At 38.7% G+C, this 21,838-nt stretch overlaps 1 long non-coding RNA gene across 4 annotated transcripts in view; it reads left to right on the top strand.

Annotated features, from left to right (window-relative positions):
• The window catches only part of LOC108530870 (uncharacterized), a 27,963-nt gene extending 9,506 nt beyond the window's left edge, over positions 1 to 18,457 (top strand). For 3 of the 4 annotated variants that reach the window (XR_001886009.1, XR_001886008.1, XR_001886006.1), the window contains 2 exons: positions 14,466 to 14,602; positions 15,406 to 15,471. This is a non-coding gene — a long non-coding RNA (uncharacterized LOC108530870). Of the gene's footprint in view, positions 1 to 14,465; positions 14,603 to 15,405; positions 15,472 to 18,249 lie in introns of those variants that run through there. The other variant, XR_001886007.1, reaches the window with a different exon arrangement.
• Positions 18,458 to 21,838: the final 3,381 nt, after the last annotated feature.

Raw genomic sequence — 21,838 nt, 5'->3', positions numbered from 1 at the left:
AGAAAGAAAGAAAGAAAGAAAGAAAGAAAGAAAGAAAGAAAGAAAGGAAGAAAGAAAGAAAGAAAGAAAGAAACCAATCTGTGGCCAGCATTGTTTTGTTCTAGATAGTCAACCTGCAAATCTGAACTGAAATATTATGGGATATGCCTTGAAAATTGAAATTGAATCAAACTGATGTTATTGACTTGCCTTTTGTCCCATGTGAGAAAATATAAAAAACACACCCAGTCTCACACCAGTCTCTGGTAGGACAGAGACTAGCAATTATGTCATCAACAATTTTAAAAATTCTTTGGAATGCAGTAGTAGCAAAGCCTTTTAGTTCCCAACACTTTGTTATGAAAATTGTTCAAACATAGAGAAAAATTGAAATAATTGTATCATGAACACTCAAATGCCTTCCATGTAGATTGTAAAATTAACATTTTGTTATATTGGCTTCTTTACATATTATCTAATAGCCATCTGTCTGTACATCCACTGATTCACCTTTATTTTTATGATACCTTTTAAAGTTGAAGACCTCAGTAAACTTTACCCCTAAGCATTTAGGAAAGTATATCACTAACTAGAAGTCGATACTTGTTTAACTATTTTCTCGAAATAAAATTCAATTAGAGTGAAATGCACAAATCATTAGTGTTATGATTCAATGAATTGTGATGGACATATACATCTATGTAATCCAAACCCCCGTCAAGATGTAGAGAACATCTCTGCACATGTATCCCAGAACTTAAAGTAAAATTTGTTTAAAAGGAAACTTTAAAAGTAATAATAATATAAACAAATAAAAGATATGCAGATCATCGATATAGCTCCAGATCTGGAATGCTGTTTCCTTCCTCTACCTAATCAGTTCCTAGCCCTGCCTCCAGATGTAATCTTCCTCTCTACATAGCATGTATGCTCAATGTTTTCTTCAGATTCATTTGTCTTGTTGTGTGTACCACAAAATCATCCTTTTTAATGTTGAGTAGGATTCCATTATATAAATATGTAATTTGTGTATATCCAGTCTCTTGTCCATGAAGCCTGAGTTTTGTCCAGTTCTTGGCTAGTATGAATCAGCCTGCTATTGGAGATAAGTGTTTCTCTGAACATATGAACATGTTTTCAGTCTGTTGTGGAACTTCTAGGTCATACTGTAGTTACAGTTTATTTTATACACTTCCAGAGATTTTTTTCCAAGGAACTGTATCATTTTAACACCCTAATATTGTATGAACATTTCAGTTACTGCACATCTTTGCCAATCTTAGGGTTTTGGCTTTAATTTTAGCTATGTTGGTGGTTAGGCAATGCTATCTTATTGTGATTTTATTTGCATGTGTCTGATGATGAATGTTGTTCAGCATTTTCTCTTAGGTTTATTGGTCATTTGCATATGTTCCTTTGTGAAATGTCTATTCAAATATTTGGGCCATTTTTTAAAACTTGGATTGTCTTTTTGTTATTGACTTGGAGGAGTTTTCATAAGCATATATTGTCGATACAAGTTCTTGGTCAAATATGCATTTTGTTAATATTCTCCCCCAATCTGAGCCTTGCCCACTCATTTTCTTAATGAAGCATTTTGATGAGCACTAGCTTTAAATTATGAAAGGTCTAATTACAAATTTTGTTTGGTTATTAATTTTCATGTCCTATCTTTAAAAGTCTTTTTTTTAACCACTAAGTTATAAGGACACTCCACTATGCTTTTTTCTAGAAGTCTTATTGTTTTAGCTTTTACATTCCGTTCTAAAACTATGTTGAATTTATTTTCATATATTGCTGAAGCAGAAATAGAAGTTCCTTTTTTTCTTATAAATATCTCATCGTTCCACTACCGCTTTCAAAAACGATTTTCTTTCCATTACTGAATTGCTTTGGAGCCTTCGTAGGAAATCAAATGTCATAAAGAGTCGATCTTAACTTTGAAATCTTTATTTAGTACTACGAATCTATTTGTTGCCACTTACACAAATACTATTCTCTTTTGATTACTAAAGTTTTACAGTAAGTCTTGAAGTCAGATAGTTTGAGTCTTCCTACTTTGTTCTTTCTCAAAAGTTTGGGTGTAGCTTTTGCATTTCCTTAGACAGTTTAGAATCAGCTTGTCAATTTCTACAAAAAAAGGATGAAAGATTATAACTATAATTGCCTTGGATTTATAGGTTAATCTGGGAAACTTAACAATATTGAGTTTTTCAATCCATAAATATGGTGTATCTCTCAATTTATTTAGATACTTTATTTCTCTCAGCAGTATTTTAGTTTTAAGTGTATGTATCTTCAGTATTTTTTGTTAATTTATTTCTAAATTATTGAGCTCTATTTAAAATATAATTTTCATGTTTTATTTTACAATTATTGAAGCCAATATACAGAAACACAATATTTCTGTTTTCAATATTGACCTTGTTTTCAATATTGACCTTGTATCCTAAGATGCTACTAAATTCTAATCTTGTAAAATTCTTAGGATTTTTTACATAAACAATCATATCAACTAAAATAGAGTTTGTTTTACTTATTAAATTGTGATCTTTAGGTTTTAAATTTTTATGTCTAACTTTATTGCATTGGCTAAAGCCTTCGGTATAAGTTGAATAGAAATGACTGAAGTAAATATTGTGCTTAAGGGCAAAGCACTCAATAGTTCACCTTTACCTATGGTGTTAGCTCTAGGTTTTTCATAGATGGCCTTTATCAAATGAGGAAGATCATTTTTATTCCTAACTTTCTGGTATTTTTATCATGAAGAGTGTTAATTTTTTTCAAATGCCTTGTTAGTATTTATGGAAATGACCATATATGTAGTTTTTCTTTTCTTTTTTTTTTTTTTTTTTTTATTTTGAGACGGAGTCTCGTTCTGTCGCCCAGGCTGGAGTGCAGTGGCGCGATCTCAGCTCACTGCAAGCTCAGCCTCCCGGGTTCACGCCATTCTCCTGCCTCAGCCTCCCGAGTAGCTGGGACTACAGGTGCTCGCCACCGTGCCCGGCTAATTTTTTTTTTTTTTTTTTTTTTTTAATAGAGACCGGGTTTCACCGTGTTAGCCAAGACGGTCTCTATCTCCTGACCTTGTGATCCGCCCACCTCGGCCTCCCAAAGCGCTAAGATTATAGGCGTGAGTCGCCGCGCCCTGCCTCATTATGTAGCTTTTCTGCTTTATTCTGTTAACAGAGAACATTACAGTGATTGAATCCCAAATGTTAAGGCGACCCTGGGATAAACCCTACTTACTCATTATAGTATCCTTTTATGTACATTGCTGGATTTCATTTGCTATCATCTTATTAGGATTTTTGTGTTTGTGTACATTAAGAATATTAGTCTGCAATTTACTTTTGTTATTGTTTTTGTAATGTCTACCAGTTTTGGATATCAGAACTAATCCAGGCCTCATAAAATGATTAGGAATTGTTTCCTCTGCCTCTATTTTCTGATTTTATGCAAATTTTTTTTTCCTTAAGTGTTTGATAGAATGTGCTCACCTTGTGAGAGCTCCTCACAATCTTCCCATGGAAGAGGAGACTGCTGATAATAGCTATCATTTTGTGAGGTCCTACAATGTATCGGTTACTTTATTTGGTATGTTACATATGTTAATTAATTTAATCCTCACAACAACCCTGAAAATAGGTATTATTCTTATGTCAAAAATACAAAAACTATATCTGTAAGTGCCAGGGGCTAGAGTCAGGTATGACTCTAATGGGTAAGCTTTTTCCATTCAACTAAACTCCCTACCAAATTTATTTTTGTAGTGACCTAAAGATATCCCTATCAATGAGGAATCATTCCACCAGGCAAATCTGTATCCTCTTCATTAGATCTTCATTCATTCATTCATTCATTGAATCATATTGGTAAATACTAATTGAGCTCCTCCTACTAGCCAGGTACTATTCCAAGCACTGTTCTAGGCTCAGCAAACAAAACACACAAAAATCCTTGCCCCGTGAAGCTTAAATTCTATTATACTAAACAATAAATATAATAAGTAAAGATTAGAAGGTGATAATTGCTTTGCAAAAATATAACAAAGCAGGCTAAGGAGACTGGGGGGAGTTCCAACTTTTAATATGATGGTGAGAGTAGACCACACTGAGAAAGTAACACGTCTGAGCAAAGACTTGAAGGAGGTAAGAAGGTGAGCCATTCAGGTCTCCAGAAAAGAGCATTCCAGGCAAAGAGAATAGCCAGTACAAAGGCCCTCTGGCAAAAACATGCCTGGAGTGAAGGAGCAAAAGCCAGGAGGATAGTGCACCTAGAATGGAGCAAATGACGGGGAGGAAAGTAGGAGAGAAAGTCAGAGACAAAGCGGGACCAGATAATTTAGGGTCTTCCAACAGGGCATTTACAAAGATGCTGGCGTTAATCTGAGTGAAATAGGAGCCATAATGGAGTGTTGACCAGATAGGCAATGTAGTATGCCTTACAATCTTAAAGTGCTGTCTTAAGGGTAGACAAGAAAAGCAAGGGGAGAAGCTGAGAGATCAGTTAAGACCCTATTTCATTCAACCTTGTGAGTAGTAGTGCTTCAAATCAGGGCAGTTGCGATGGAAGTGGTGGGATTCTGAATGTATGTTGAAGATAAAGCCAGTAGGGGCCAGGCCTGGTGGCTCATGCTTGTAATCCCAGCACTTTGTGAGGCGGAGGCGGGTGGATCACTTGAGGTCAGGAGTTCAAGACCAGCCTGGCCAACATGGTGAAACCCCAACTCTACTAAAAAAAGAAAAAAAAAGAAATGCAAACATGAGTCAGGCATGGTGGCAGGCACCTGTAATCCCAGCTATTCAGGAGGCTGAGGTAGGAGGATCACTTGAACCTGGGAAGTGGAGGTTGCAGTGAGCTGTGATCATGCCACTATGCTCCAGCCTGGGTGACAGAGTGAGACTCCACCTCAAAAAAAAAAAAAAAAAAAAAAAAAAAAAAAAAAGATAAAGCCAATAGGATTTCTTGATAGAAGAGGATATGAACTGTGAAAGAAAGATAGGCGCCAAGGATGACTTTGAGGATTTTATGCTGAACAACTAGAAACATGGAGCTGCTGTCAAATGAAAAGGGAAATAAAGGGGGTGAGATAAAGAAGGAATTCTGTTTTAAACACATTAAGTTTGAGAAATAGTAAGTACAAGTCCAAGGATGCATGAGATCTTTGTCCAGTGAAATCTCTTAAGTTTCTTGAAGTTTAGAAATATTACATATTTGCTCAAAGCCAATTGCCCACCTATGATAAATTTTCTACTGCCATTCTAAGCCAAAGGATTAAGTGCCTTGGTTATTCTCCCCATTTTGAAAGCAAGCATATTTTCAAATAGAGTAGTATTTGAGTCTCAATTTTTCTTTTAAAAGAAAATCACAGGATTTACTAATAATTTATCTTTATGCCATAGCATAACTTTGTCAGAGATATATTCTTTCTACTATGAAGAAGTAAATCAACAATTTCACTTAAGAGTTCTAGGAAACAAATAGAATGATTTTCTTTAATTGATTTCTATTCTTTACATAATCATCTTAACTCTATTACTGAGCCATTCATCCTTATCTTAAAAAAAAAAATTCATAAATCACCTTTGAACCTTGGCAAGGTAGTTACAGTTTCTGCCCTTTGAAACCTAGCAAAATAGAAATTACAACACTGATACACATTATAAAAGAAGCCACAGTCAATTCCTCATGCCTACAGTAGAGTCTGTAGTTGCAAGGAGTTGGGTCAATTCTACTGTCCAGCAGCCCAGTGGCCCACTGTCATAGTTATACCCGGGTTGCGACAGGTAATCTCTACCCTGTTTATAAGACTCAGTTTAATAAGGTCTCTGGCCAGGCACTGTGGCTCACGTCTGTAATCTCAGCACTTCGGGAAGCCAAAGAGGGTGTATCACAAGGTCAGGAGTTCGAGACCACCCTGGCCAAGATGGTGAAACCCTGTCTCTACTAAAAATAAAATAATAATAATAATAATAATAATAATAGCCAGGTGTGGTGGCTGATGCTTATAATCCCCTCTACTCAGGAGGCTGAGGCAGGGAATTGCTTGAACCCGGGAGGTAGAGGTTAAAGTGAGCTGAGATCCCGCCACCACACTCTAGTCTGGGCAACAGAGCAAGATTCCACCTCAAAAAAATAAATAATCAGGTCTCTGATGCTTTGCGTCGGCTCCCACTTCCAGAGTTCCTGCTAGCTCAGCCAATGTCGGCAGGAGGGAGGAGAAATGTTAGAGAGCCACCCCACCTCTCCACATGCTACCACCCCCAAGGCTCACACAGAGCTCACTCTGTAGGATCTAGTGGTGGTGAAATGGGAAACTGCTTGCAACTTTAAATAGGAACTTTGGGGTGTGAAGCTTATGACTGAAAGGGGACTATAAATATATCTTCCTTTAAATGGATAACAACCATGGGCAAAAACAGAATAATCTCTGCAAAATGTTAGGGATTCTAAAGACTGGAGATATACCTAACATCAATAGAAAGTCAAGGAATGGGGAATAAGGTATAATGTTCTAAGTAAAGCCTTCTTCTATTTTAACAAATATCTAATTCAACCAAGATGATTGAATCAATGTTTAATTCAATCAAATGATTGAAAGTATTCAATATCTGGCCAGGCATGGTGGCTCACACCTATAATCCCAGCACTTTTTGGGGAGCCGTGGCAGGTAGATTACTTGAGGTCAGGAGTTTGAGACCAGCCTGGGCAACAGGGTAAAACCCCATCTCTACTAGAAATACAAAACAAAACAAAACAAAACATATGTATAGCAGGGTGTCCTGGCACATGCCAGCTGCTTGAGAGACTGAAGCAGGAGAATCGTTTGAACCCAGGAAGCAGAGGTTGCGGTGAACCAAGATTGCACCACTGCACTCCAGCCTAGGCAACAGAGTAAGACTCCGTCAAAAAAGACAGACGAAAGAAAGGAAAGGAAAGGAAAGGAAAGGAAAGGAAAGGAAAGGAAAGGAAAGGAAAGGAAAGGAAAGGAAAGGAAAGGAAAAAGAAAAGAAAAGAAAAGAAAAGAAAAAGAAAAGAAAGAAAGAATTCAGTATCTAATCAGAGCCCACAATGCTGCTATAAAACAATGTATAGAACATTTGCTTATATTCAGTGAGCACTTCATCTATCAGATTAAGAGCATCAGAACTACACAGTTGTGGGTGAGTTTATGTGATTCCACTCTACCTAGAAGAATGAAATGCTTTGAAGAACGTGCAAGGGGAAAACCTGAAGATACCTGAATTCATGCTCTTCTTGGACAAAAATAAAGCTCTAATGACTCCAAGTTAAAATGACTTTGGAGATCTAATATTTTTCAAGCACAAAAGAATTCTAATTATTTTGCTTAGGGGATGAATATCTAGTTAAAGACAAAAGACATAAAGAAAAAAATGAAAGTTATTATTCACAACGTTAAATACAGTGTGTATACCCTCATGAAGGGGAGAAGAACTTTAGTAAACCTATACCTCAGAGACTCGCAAATTTGGCAGTGCTTCTTCTAACCTTATAAATGCCCATTGCCTCAATAATTCAATTCATTAAATGAGAATACCAAAATAAAAACACAAACCCTTCCATGATTTTATTTCCTATTTCCTATTCTCTTTAGTTTCCAAAATTCTTCAACATGTTATATTATCTATAATCACAAAAATTAATAACTGGAATTTTTACATTCATCCTTCAGAAACTCAGAAAGGTGTCATTGTAAATAAATTGAAAAGCGGAAGAATTCAAGGAAGGATGAGAATAATGTCTTTAAAAGACAGTTCAATGTGTCTCAGGGAATTTCTTTAAATGAAACCAAGAGAATTTTTTAAAATGAACCAAATAGAAATTCAGCCTAAAATTAAAGAAAACACTTTTAAAGAATAAATCTCCAGTGGTGAATTAAACGTCAGAATTTCTAGTGGACACAGAAAGGGGGGATGAATCTCAATGATTGTATGATTGGGCATTCACCAAATGCCAGACACTGTTCAAAGTTCTGTATTTCACATGTGACCCTCCCTAAGACACAAATCAGTCTCCTAAGCTTATAGGTTAAGCAAATTCAACAATCACATATATTTAGCTTGTTCTTACGGAAAAGATAACCTTGTTTCAGGCAATGTTTTTGCCCAAGATTTAAAAGAAGGCATAGAACACCTGCTTGTTAACCTAGTGGGCATGTGTATATATGAAAAAATCAAATTGTAAACCCTAACTGTATACAATTTTTATTTGCCAATTATACCTCAATAAAATTGGGGGAGGAAAACCTTGTGGGTGACATAAAGCAAAGGAATCTTCAATCATTCTGTGAAATAAGAAAAATAAGAGTAGGTAGGAAGTGCTATATCTAGCTATCTTTAGTTTCCAAAATTCTTCAACATATTATTTATAATCATATGTTTAAAATCACAAAAATTAATAACTAATTTTTAAATAATCCTTTAGAAACTCAGAAAGTGATATTAAATAAATTGAAAACTAACAATTGCTGAATTTTCCCTAAGCTGTTTTGGTCAAATAGATGTCTAGCCTGAATTCCTCTAGTGACGAGGAACTCACTATCGTTGGAGGCATGGATTGCCCTATATTATACGTTTTTTTAAATGAGGCCTGACTGGCAACCAGACCATTGGCAGATCACTGAGTTAAAATGTGGTAGGTGTGGCGGGGCGCAATGGCTCACGCCTGTAATCTCAGCACTTTGGGAGGCCGAGGTGGGCAGATCACGAGGTCAAGAGATCAAGACCATCCTGGCCAACATGGTGAAATCCTGTCTCTACTAAAAATACAAAAATTAGCTGAGCGTGGTGGTGTGTGCCTGTAGTCCCAGCCACTCAGGAGGCTGAGGCAGGAGAATCGCTTGAACCCAGGAGGCAGAGGTTGCAGTGAGCCAAGATCATGCCACTGCACTATAGCCTGGGCAACAGAGTGAGACTCTGTCTCAAAAAAAAAAAAATATGGTGGGTGTTGTTGTTGCCTTATTGGAATCTAGTCAACCTAATTCAAAATATTACCTTCAGCTTGGTTACTCCACTTTAGAGGGATTTAGAAGTAAAAGAGAAATCAAAAGGGACAAAGGACATAGAATTATGCCATATGAAGAATATTTGTCTAGACAAAGGAGAGAAAGCCCAGGCAACATGACAAAGTCCTGGTCTTCAAATGTTTGAGGACCCCTCTCATAAAAGAAGAGCTTTTTAGTTCTGTATTTACGAATCACATGGTAACAGTTAAAAGGAACAGAATTTTGGCTCATATAAAGATGGAGTTTTCTAAAGAGCAGGGTTATCCAGAGCTTAAACGGATTGCCTCCAATGATAGGCAGTTCCTCGTCACTAGAGGAATTCAGGCTGGGCATCTAGTTCACCAAAACAGTTTAGGGAAAATTCAATCATTGTATGGTGTCTTCACAAGGGTGATTTTTTATTTTCTTTCCAAACCTGAAACTTCATTTGAAGGAAAGTTCTCAAGGACAAGATGGCTTTTTGTTCAGAGTGTGATGAGAAGAAGACTTGAAACATGGAATTGTCCCAAGAAACAGAGGAAGGCAACATGATAGGGGATCCATCCAAAAAGAGAGATTGAGAAAATCAAAGAGACATGTAGCAGGTTGAAATGTCAAGTAGGGACAGCAATGACAGGAGCTGGGACACATTATTTGTCATTCAGCAAGTGTGATTTGCCAAGTACTTGGTGTCAGGGAGTAAATAAGAAACAGTTTTCTGCCTGTATGAGCCTTCAAGGTGAATACATAATTCAGAAACCATACGCAGAGACTAATGAGCGTTGTTGGCATTTCACAGATGGACGGGATAATTAAGGCTTTGTTTAGTAGACAGGATTTACACCATGACAGCATCATTTGTATAGCCATCCACCCGCCTACAGATAAAACAGAAAAAAGTACCACTGGTTTCAGATTATTTAAATTAGATAAGCATTCAATGCATCAGGTGAGTCTTGTTCAGAATTTTTAAAGGAGGAAGGGATACTTTGTCTCAGAAAAAAAAAAAAAAAGCAGATAAATCCAGCAAGCAACAGAAGGGGCAGGCATGTTGGTTAGTAGCCTTTAGACTTTTTCCACAAGGCCTTTGAAGGCTAGTGGGGGAGTGGGCACTGCAGTATCTCACAGAATTTTTTTCAGCCCATAGTTTTCTAATACAGCAGGCTGTAAGAATTCAAAACGCTAAATTCCCACTGCCCAGAAAAGTGCATTTACTTCCTGTAAATAAGCCCTTTATTTTTACTCTAGCAGATATTTCTTTAGATGAAGGCAGACATTTTACCTAGTCCCTTCGGCCCTTGATGCATGCACACAGCATCTACATTAGGAAAGAGGCCCAGTAAGAAGAGTATGTTCCAGGCTGTCCTCGAGCAATCATAACAGCACGCAAGGGAGCCACAAGAGAACGAATGGATGGTGCACAAGGAGAGCAGTGAGCTCATTCAGCAACCATGAAGACAGAAAAATAAAGCAACAAAGGAAAGGAAGCACATCTCCCCCCATGAGGGCAGTAACAGCAGCAAGAAAAGCCGTCAGTCCCAACCACGCTGCTTATTTTATGGAAACCTTAAAGTCATTTTCAAAATACACTTCTTGTCCTCTGGGTGGGATTTTCTCAAGTAATAGAGTGCTTGATGCCGCTGAGATTTCCAAATATATCTTCAATCCAGAGTTTCTATTCACAGCTGCGAAATTCAGATTTTTGCATCAACTTGCCTTCTTCAGTGCTGCTTTCATCCACTCGTTTGTTTACGGTCACTCAATGAATACTTATGGAAAAATGTACTATATGCCAGTCATTTCTTCGAAGTCCTATAGGTACAGAGGTAAACAAAGCAGCCTGGTTTCATAGAACTTTAATGGGGAAAGACAAAGAAACAATAACAAAAAAATGCAGCCAGGCGCGATGGCTCACATCTGTAATCTCAGCACTTCGGGAGGCTGAAGCGGGCAGATCACAAGGTCAGGAGATCAAGACCATCCTGGCCAATACAGTGAAACCGCATCTCTACTAAAAATACAAAAAATTAGCCAGGTGTGGTGGCACGCACCTGTAGTCCCAGCTACTTGGGAGGCTGAGGCAAGAGAATCACTTGAACCTGGGAGGTGGAGCTTGCAGTGAGCCGAGATCGCACCACTGCACTCCAGCCTGGTGACAGAGCGAGACTCCGTCTCAAAAAAAAATAAAAATAAAAATAATGCAATGGAGAATAGCTGTGATGAGAATAAAACAGTCCTTAGATTAGAAGTCAAGAAAGGCCCCTGTGGGTAGGTGGTGCTTGAACTGAAGAGAAGACACAGAGAAAGTAGACAAATGAGAATGTGGAGGAGATTCTCAGGCAGGAGGAAGAGAGGATGAGCTTAGCCGGGCAAGGTACGCAAGCCAGGTCAGTGCAGGAGCATGCAAACTGTCATACAGGCTACCATCAGATGGATGCGGGGCAGGTGATGGGAGCCTAGGAGGGAAGAACTGGGAGTTTGAATTTTATTCCAAGGGAAGCCATTTGCTAGTTACGTAGAAGAGGAGTGAATCTGATTTCCATTTACAAAGATCATTCCCTTCGTGATGCTGAAGGATAGTAGGAATACAGAATGGTAGGGTTGGGATAGTCTAATGATCCATTTCCCTCCTTAAATCAAGATAATGTCTGAATTTAATCTGTTTCCTAAATGATCTAAGAAATAATGACATATCAAGGTAACCCTGCTTTAGTCACTAGTAAATGATTTTAATTTAACTAAGCTTAGATAAGCTTAAATGTGATAGAATATATGATATGATAAAAGTAGTTCCATTAATTTTTATCATACAAAATGAATATGATTTACCTACTATCTGTTACTAGATAATAATTTCAGTTGGTCCTAACCCTAAGAGAAGCTGCAGGGAACAAGTGATACATTTTTGCACCAAGTAAGCTGAGATGGAGAAAATGTCCAGAGAACAGACTACAGATACACATCCCAGGAAGAAATGCAGGCTGTATAACCAGCTGCTCTTCAGATGCTCCATCAAGGATACACAAGAACGGCAACAGTGTAGGCACCAGAAGCATCATCTTTGCATTTAGGAAAATATCTCTTGGCTGGTTTATTTATGCAGAAATCACCTCTTCTGGAATTTAGGGCATAGTTGTGGAGAGCCCCTGGTCAAGGGCTGTTTGCCCTGAGCACGTGACAAGAAGGTAGTCGGGTTCCAAGTTCCATAGTCATAGATGTCTGACAATATCTATTATCCCACTATGTATTTTCCTCCAACTTTCAATTTCTACTGAAAATTCAAAGACCATTATTTTGCGTTTATTATGCCTAGAATGACAGCATCTAGAATAGTGAGCTAGAAATAACTCATCACAGGGTCAGACGCGGCGGCTATGCCTGTAATCTCAGCACTTGGGAGGAGAGGTGGGTGTATCGCTTGAGCCCAGGAGTTTGAGACCAGCCTGGACAACGTAACGAGACCTTGTCTCTACATAAAAACCAAAAAATTAGCTGGGGGTGGTAGTGCATGCCTGTGGCCCCAGCTATTCTTGAGGCTGAAATGGGAGGATTGCTTGAGCCCAAGGCTGAGGATGCAGTAAACTGTGATCATGCCATTGCTCTCCAGCCTGGACAACAGAGCAAGACTTTGTCTCAAAAAGAAAAAAGAGAGAGAGAGAGAGAAAGAGAAAGAAGAGAAAGGAGAGAAAGAGAACGAGACAGAGAGAGAGACAGAGAGACAGAGGAAGGAAGAAGACACTCTGGAAGCTGAGGCAGAGAACTGCTTGAACCCGGGAGGCGGAGGTTGCAGTGAGCCGAGATCGCACCACTGCACTCCAGCCTGGGCGACAGAGCAAGAGTCTGTCTCAAAACAAGAAAAAAAAAAAAAAAAAAGTGAGGATTCTGTAACCAGGTTGCCAGAGGAAGGGAGGGAGGGAGGGAGGGAATCACCACATATGAGCTATGTGTCCAGAAAACATTAACAACTGCCTCCTCTCAAAGACAGGTACCTTAAATCTAGGCGTAGGACAAAACCGGAGAATAGGAGAAACCATTTTGCATGAGCACAGGGTAACACGTACGTATAATGAAACATCTTTAGAGAGTGTGGGCAATTCATCCTTCTCTCTCCGACCTATAGCACTTAAAAACCACTAAAGGGCACAATTTTTTCTTTTCTGTTTTTATTTTTATTTTTTTCTTCAGGAAAGAGTCCTCACAGAAAACTGATAGTAAAAATAACCGTATTCTCTGTGCTGCTTTAGCAGAGTTAATAGTCTTCATATTCTCTGAAGAAGAATAAGCATGATCAATTCATTTTCCAAATATTGATGAATGGCCGAATACGTGAGAGTGCATCTGCATCCCTAGTAACCACAAGGAAGTTTGAGGAACTGATATTCTCTACCACGGATTTCACACATGATTCTGGGGGCCTCTTTTTCCCAGTGATCTTTGTTTCTCCTCTTCCTTCCTGCACTTCATTTTAATGTTGGGACACCCTCTGCACACCATATAGCCAACAAGCTGCCAAGATCCTTCTTCCCTTCTATCAAATCGGCTTTTAGTTTTATCCCTTCCTCTCCATCCTTCCTGCTAAAATCCTAACACAGAGCTAAAACTCACTCTGAGTTTTTTCCAGTTACCAGTCTCTTCCTTCATTCTCTCCTGTACATGGAGATGCCATTAATATTCTCAAAATACTGCTTCATCATGTCTCTGCACTACCAAGGACCTTATATTCATCTTCTAATATCATTTGAAAAAAGACTAAGCTCTCATCTTGACATTAAATTCTTTCCAATATCCTTGGCTTAACCCACTGTATCTTCTACTACCTAATATAAAAACTCCTCTCCAATCAACCCACTTAACACTTTTGCAAAACATGATCCTAACCATTACGGTGGGTTTGGGATTGGTTGGCTGGTTGGTTGGTTAGTTGGTTAGTCAAGTGTCAGTATAGTATACTGACTAAGAGTGAGGATTCTGTAACCAGATTGCCAGAGTTGGTGTTTCACCTCTGCCATATACTAGAGTTATAACTTAAGGTAAGTTACATCTTAATGCTTCAGTTCCTTCATTTATGAAATGGAGACAATACTGGTATCTCACAGAGTTATTGTGAGGATTAAAGGAAGTAATAGCTCAAGCTCTTTCAAGTGCCTGGTCCTGTTTAAGTGCTCATTGCATGTCAGCATACCTTATCTTTATTCCCAGAGTAGTGTCGAAAAACTCACAAAGGTGTGTAAAGGTAAATTGACTCTGCCATTCAGACTTCTAGGCTCTCTTCCAATCTACACAGTGAAATTGTATGCCAAATTTCAAAACAAGAGCACACTTCATTTTTGCCAGTGCCAAATACATTGTTCCAGGTACACAGAAGTATTTTAACAAGCTTCAGTAAATCTCACACGTGTTGAATTCTAAAATAAATCATTGCTGAGCAAGCTGTCTCTGGATTAGAGTGTGCTGAGCCAATGTTGTATTTCTCTTGTAGGTGAAGAAGTTTTTGGTGGCAGTTCATGGAGCTTCCCTACACCAACTTGGAAATGGCATTCATTTTATTGGCTTTTGTTATCTTTTCCTTATTTACCCTGGCTTCCATCTACACTACTCCGGATGACAGTAATGAAGGTAAAAGAAGAAAAAAAGAAAAAAGCTCTTTGTGGCTACTATGTCCTTTTCCCTCCCTATCATCTTGCTGTGTGTTGGGATTTGGTTTGGTTTCTATCCTGTGTGTGAGGATAACTTTGTTTTTGTTTTGTGGCGTGTATGTGCATGTGTGTTCCTTCAACTATACATAGAAAGGAAAAGGATTAGCATTTTTTGATGAGTTCTTGGTAAAGCCCAAACATTTAAAAAAATATGTAGAAGTATTTTAAAAACCCAGTACATTTTTTTCCTCATTGCCAGTAATAACATTTGTTAATAAGAGAAATATATAATTTCAATGATTGTGCTTAGTAGTTCAGGTCCTACCACATTTCAGACAAAATTGATAACTGGAGGAATGATACACTTGGGAACCAAAAATTTATATTTGTGTGTATGTGTGTGTGTAAATATATGATTAGGAAATTACATATATTCATAGAGAATAAGATAAAATCATAAAAAGCAAATTGTATTTGTGCTTCCTAGCTTATCCCCAACCCTATCAATTTTGACTATAAAATAAGTGCTGTCTATGAATTAAAAGACTATTCTATCCCATAGACATACAACACTATCATAACAAGGAAACAAAAAGCCGCAGTAAATAGACGTTCCAGATCATGCTGACTTGCAGATTGCGAAACATAATTGGAATCCATAAAATCTTTTTCCTGCTCACAATTGTTTCCACTGTGTTAGTTTAAAATGGGTTTGGCTGAAAGAAAGAGTAAAACCAAAATAGCCATTACTTTAACTACAAAATAATGCCTTTCTCTTACCAGGACAGGAAGCCTGGAGGCAGTGAGTTCAAGGCTGATGTGGCACTAAATAAAATCTTGGAACCCCGGTTACTTCTACCTTGGTTCTTTCCATCTGCAACATAAATTTTAAAGAAACCACTTGCTGGGCACGGTGGCTCATACCTGTAATCCCAGCACTTCGGGAGTCCAAGGCGGGCAGATCACGAGGTCAGGAGATCGAGACCATCCTGACCAACACAGTGAAACCCCATCTCTACTAAAAACACACACACACAAAAAAAATAAAATAGCCGGGCATGGTAGCACACACCTGTAGCTCCAGCTACACAGGAGGCTGAGGCAGGAGAAGCACTTGAACATGGGAGGCGGAGGTTGCAGTGATCTGAGATCGTGCTACTGCACTCCAGCCTGGGTGATAGAGCAAGACTCTGTCTCAAAAAACAAAATTAAAACTAAAAAAGAATCCACTCAACCTGGAAAATGGTTGTCTCCTTTCGGTGACTTAAAAATTGATAAAAATGAAATTACTTAGCTGTAGTGGAAATGAGAATGAAGCAGGGCTGATGCTCCCAGTTTACTACACTGTTTACTATCTATCTTATTTGCCTGTAAGCATAAAAACAATGGAAATGTTTATCAGGAGCTATATTAATTCATTCTTGCACTGTTATAAAGAAATACCTGAGACTGGGTAATTTATAAAGACAAGTTTTAAGTTGCTTATACTTCTGCAGGCTGCATAGGAAACCTAGTGGCTTCTGCTTCTGTGAAAGTCTCAGAAAGCCTCCAATCATGGTGGAAGGCAAAGGGGTAGTGAGGCATCTCACATGGCCAAAGCAGAAGGAAGAGGGAGAAGCGGGAGGGGAGGTGCTACACACTTTTAAACAACCAGATCTCATGAGAACTCACTGCCATGACTATAGCACCAAGGGGCATGGTGTTAAATCATGAGAAACTGCCCCCATGATCCAATCACCTCTCACCAGGCCCCACCTTCAACACTGGATATTACATTTCAACATGAGATTCGGGAGGGGGCACAGACTCAAACCATATCAGGAGCCTTCCATAAAAAAGGCAGAACATGAAGCACTTTAGAGGTATTATTGTGTTTAATCTTAAAACAATCCCATGAGATGAGTAATAATAACCCCACTATTTCACAAGCAAGGATATTGAAGTTTTAACTTTACCATAGGTCACTCAGCTAATAAGACAGAGAGCCAGAAGTTGATCTCCAGCTTATAGGACTCCAGAATCTGGAGTGTGCATAACCAGCACACTTTCTTTTCAGATAACCTTGAAAAGGATACACGGCTTAAAAAAAAAAAAAAAAAAAAAAAAAAAAAAAGCATATATGCTTCTCTTTCTTTCTACAAAGGGCTTAAATTGGCTAAAAAAGATATAACAAGATACAACTTAATTTTCAATAAGTAGATAAGGACATCCAGGCAAAAGGAAAAATTAGGGTAGGAAAAAAATGGGTGAACTTGGTAGGGAGAAGGAGGCTGGCATACCATTTCAGCACAGAGCACAAATTTGTGATTAGTCACTCCTGGATTCATGTCCTGGCTTTGCCATTGGGTAATTCTGCCTTTGGAAAAGTCATACAAATTATCAAAACCTCTGTGTTAGTCTATTCTCATGCTGCTAATAAGAACATACCCAAAACTGGGTGATTTATAAAGGAAGGAGGTCTAATTGACTCACAGTTCAGCATGGCTGGGGAGGCCTCAGGAAACTTACAACTGTGGTGGAAGGGGAAGCAAATATGTCCTTCTTCATTTGGTGGCCAGAAGAAGAATGAAGTTGGGGGAAAGGCCCTTATAAAACCATCAGATCTCATGAGAACTCACTCACTATCAGGTGAACAGCATGGAGGTAACTGCCCCCATGATTCTATTGCCTCCACCTTGTCCCTCCCACAACACGTGGGGATTATGGGCACTGCAATTCAAGATGAGATTTGGGTGGGGACACAGCCAAACTATATCAGCCTCCATTCCCTCATCCATGTATTGGGGATAATAATAGTACCTGCCCCACAGAGTTGAAGTGAGAATTAAATAAAATAAAGCATATAAAATGCTGAAGGGTGACTTGTGGAGTCTTCTTCTTGGGAGTCTTCATGATTAGAAATTTAGATAGAACAATAAGGGTCATCATCATGAAAAACATTTATTACAAAACCAATATAACTTGTATTCACTTAATCCACACACTGGGTCAATGTCTTTATTTTATATATCTAGTAATACAATACATTCCACACAAATCGATTACAAGGTGACATCATACATGTCACAAAAGATAAAAATCTGATGTAAGGGAAGGTAAAGTTAGGGTCACTGGAATCCTTCAGGCAAAGCCACTGACAAATGAGTGCTTAATAGAATTAGACCACCTATCCAATCAAGAAGAGATGGATACATAAGCACCCCAAAATAGTGTGAAGTGAATGCCAAAGAAGTGAAAGACATCTCAGAAAATTAATGATGCTTTGAATATTTTTTGCTAATGGTATCCTCTGTAGAATTGTGCTATGACAATCACAAGTAACAAGAAGAGTATTGTGTGGAGCTATCATGCAAATGTATCAGAAAAGTGATGCTCCCCAACCCACCCAAATCAACATCTCATCCATTCTTTGTCTAAAACTAACTTTGAGTTGGAATTACAAACTGCATTTTATTAAATGAGTAACATAATTTTATTTTCATTATTTTTAGTTTCAAGTTTCAATATAAAGTTTCATTCAAAGTTGTTTTTTTTTTTAATTTTATTTTTTGCTATTTTGTATTAAATTTTGCCCTGGCTCAAGCAAATTCACTTTAATTGATCTATTCCAATACCATTTATTCTCAGATTAACAAGAAATTACCTGTTACAGAATGATATCCTCAACAATGTTAGCCAACATCAGTTATCATCCAAGGACCTAGCTGGAGGCATGCTCTTAAGTTTACTTACTTGGAGGAAATGGGCCAGGCATTTGAGTCTTTTCTTTCTTTAAAGTCAGCCCAGAGGAGAAAACTGACAACACTGAACTTTATCTGAGCTCTGTGCTTCTGGAAAGCAGGTATAGTCCAGAAATTCCCCCAACCTTTTATTTTCTGAAATCTCCCCACTCTTATTTTCCGGGAAATGTCTTAAGGAAAAGAACTACCTTTCCCCTTGAGACACAGATAAGACTCACTGTCCACTCTTTCTCCTGACTTCCCTAAGACCCATGAAAGCTCCCTTGTTTACCTGAGCCTTTGACAAATACAGACCTTTCCTTTTTTGCCCGAAGCTGCAGACAAGAACAGACACAGACCTTTCAACTCCCTGTTCTTTGTCTCACGAATGATTTAGCTGAGATTTGAACTGTTTGTCCTTCTGAAACCAGCCAGATAGATAGAGCTAAACATTTGCCTTACAGATATTTGAATGAGACTTCTCCTGATTGCAAAACAATCCCAATTGTAAATCATCTCACCTATAACTTTTCTACTCCTCTCTATAAAATTCTAAAATAAAACTACCCTGCCAAGCTACTTGATCTCTGGATTTGAGGTGCTCTCCCTATAGTAATAGTTTGAATACACTCAATCTGCTTCCTTGTGCACACACGCGTGCGTGTGTGTGTGTGTCTTTGACAAAACACAATCTGGTCCCTATATATGACAAACTGGTATGAATATGATAAAAAATAATGTAGTTGCTTAGTGGGATTACAACTATTTCTGGCATGGAGAAAAGAGACAATGGCTCACTAGAAAAGAATCGCATTAGGGGCTCTAGTTTAGAGATGTTGGAACTTTTTTCAGTAAAACCCGCTTCCAGATGTGCTCCCTCACCTACAACTTATTTACCCATGTGTGTGCAGCTGAAATGAGAGTTTCATAAACTCGGCCTCTCTACAGGTGATACACTCTAGTATTTTCTTTTCTGTTTTGTTCTTTTTTGCAAGGCTGGTGGCAATTCACCTAAACTACATGTCAATCTCCCAGGCAGAAACCTTCACTAATAGGCCATTGCCTGCAGAATAAAATGAAGATTTCCAAGGCTCTTGAGCATTCTTATTCTTCCAAGTAGAAAATGTCCACCTGTCCACCAATAATCCCCTCCTCCCATCTACTTGAATCTGACTTATTCTCCACATAAGTCATTTTCTCTCTTCTTTATTCACTCTAACCCAAAATGAACTCCCTCTCTGTGGAACTTTTATAGAGCATTTTAATATTTCACTAATTTGGTACTTATCTTCATCGCCTTGTACTATTGGTTATGTTTATAGGAGTAGGAAAAGAGACTATAAAATAATGAACTAGAGTTCCATGATTTGTTACTTGACTTGGTTGACCATTCAGCAAGTATAGTTTTTTACATGCTGTCTGCAAGAAGGCACTGTGGAGGCATGGGCACAGATGAAAAATTAACCAATTACCAGTCTTGCCCTTAAAGTTTAGAGTCTCATAGGAGAGATAACACAGGTAGAAAACTACAAGATGAGCCGGGCGCTGTGGCTCACGCCTGTAATCCCAGCACTTTGGGAGGCCGAGGCGGGCGGATCACGAGGTCAGGAGATCAAGACCATCCTGGCTAACACAGTGAAACCCCGTCTCTACTAAAATACAAAAAATTAGCCGGGCGAGGTGGCGGGCGCCTGTAGTCCCAGCTACTAGGGAGGCTGAGGCAGGAGAATGGTGTGAACCCGGGAGGCGGAGCTTGCAGTGAGCCGAGATCGCACCACTGCACTCTAGCCTAGGTGGCAGAGCGAGACTCCGTCTCGGAAAAAAAAAAAAAAAAAGAAGAAGAAGAAAACTACAAGATGATAATTCCTATTCACATAAAAATAAAATTCTTCATCCCTGTGTGAAGCCTTTCTTTGAATGGCCAAAAATAAGATAGCAAACTAACAAAAGCAGGTTTTAAACATCATAAGAAATCACACTAGAATGTAAGCTCCATAATACAGATTTGGACTGTTTAACCACTGCTCATCCCAGCACCTAGAACACTATTTGGGACATTGGTGGTTTTCAGTAACTCATTACTGAACAAATTAATAAATACCTACAGCTTATTTCTTTAGGGAAGCTCAATGTATGAGTTTCACATTTCATGACCATTATACATTATCTTTCTCATTTATTCTGTAGCTCTTCCTACCACTTTTTACCTAATAATAGTTCATGTTGCCTTATCTATATTAATCATTTAATCCTAAGATTAGGCCTATGAGGCAGGTATTGTTATAATACTACACTAAATCTAAAATCCTCAGAAATACTCATTAGGCTCTCATGGACTTGTGTATGAGCAGAATCACAGGCTGATTTATGCACAAAGATAATATATGGGCTATTCATAAACCTCCTTCTTGAAAACTCAGAGACATGAAGCACAAATTAATTCAGAATAACACAAATCAATGTAGAGAGGCTTTTCATGATGGTCTTCAATGTATATTTGATCAACTTTCTGTAATGTTCAGGTTTGATATATTCATGAATTGAAAATGGATTTTAATGTCTGTCAAACAAAACATGACCAGGACAGGCATGCCCTCGGGGCAGAAGACATTATATTCTGCATGCCAAAATCAAATGTAAATGGCATGGGGTATTTCCATTTTTTGTGTTACCCAGACCACTGCTTCCCTGTATTTTCTTAAATTATAAAGAATCATTTTGCACCTATTTCATTGTTCTTTAGTTTTTAAATTTACTGCTTTAAATTTACTTTAGTTTTAAATTTAGAAGAGATTAGTATAACAGTCTCTTTGTATCTCTAGAGGTAGCACATAGTGACGCAGCAGTAGCAGCTCTTTCCTGCCTGAATTATATTGCTGTCCACCTGCACGCTGTCTTTGAAAGTTGTCTGGTGTAATGACCAGTAGGAAGTGATAAAATGTAACTGACCCATCAGGGAATTATAAGAATATTCTGGGAAGGTAATGATCCTTCATCAAAGGTGTGGCCAGCCTCTTGACAAACAGTAGCTATCCAGCATCCCCATGCCAGACACTCCCTTCCAGAGTAGCTGTAACTGCCAGGTGAACAGTCTTGGTAACTTTGTCCATGATGCACAGAGCTATAGAGAAAGTAAGCCTAAGGCTGGCAGACCCCCAGTCCAGATTAGAATCAACTTTATAATTTTAGAAAGTCTTAGGTTTTAAAACTTGATGTTGCCGGGCGCGGTGGCTCAAGCCTGTAATCCCAGCACTTTGGGAGGCCAAGACGGGCGGATCACGAGGTCAGGAGATCGAGACCATCTTGGCTAACACGGTGAAACCCCGTCTCTACTAAAATACAAAACTAGCCGGGCGAGGTGGCGGGCGCCTGTAGTCCCAGCTACTCTGGAGGCTGAGGCAGGAGAATGGCTAAACCCGGGAGGCGGAGCTTGCACTGAGCTGAGATCGGGCCACTGCACCCCAGTCCGGGTGACAGAGTGAGACTCCGCCTTAAAA

Source organism: Rhinopithecus bieti, unplaced genomic scaffold (genome assembly GCF_001698545.2).
Source record: "Rhinopithecus bieti isolate Rb0 unplaced genomic scaffold, ASM169854v2 scaffold_5260, whole genome shotgun sequence".
NCBI classification, from domain to species: Eukaryota; Metazoa; Chordata; class Mammalia; order Primates; family Cercopithecidae; genus Rhinopithecus; species Rhinopithecus bieti.
Note: the sequence above shows the minus strand (reverse complement) of the source record. Positions and strands in the feature narration are given on the sequence as shown.